Source organism: Brassica oleracea, chromosome C7 (assembly GCF_000695525.1).
Source record: "Brassica oleracea var. oleracea cultivar TO1000 chromosome C7, BOL, whole genome shotgun sequence".
NCBI lineage: Eukaryota > Viridiplantae > Streptophyta > Magnoliopsida > Brassicales > Brassicaceae > Brassica > Brassica oleracea.
In genome coordinates, this window is record NC_027754.1 from 35615741 (window position 1) to 35615984 (window position 244).

Genomic DNA, 244 nt, shown 5'->3' on the forward strand with positions numbered 1-244 from the left:
TCCGGGCGTTGCATTTTGAGATGGTCGCACGGAGGTCGGCGGTTCCTATGTTTTCGTTCGTGGCGGTCTTTCGCTTCAATAGAATGCGCATGTCTTTATCTGTTGTCGAGGGAGCGAGAGACTGCTTGTCCTTGCTGTCCAATTTATCGCGCAGATCTGGTTGCACTGTCGGGATGTCATCATCAGACGAGTCACAAGGGCGAGAGAGTATGACTTCCACTCGTCGCCGGTGACGCGGGTGTTC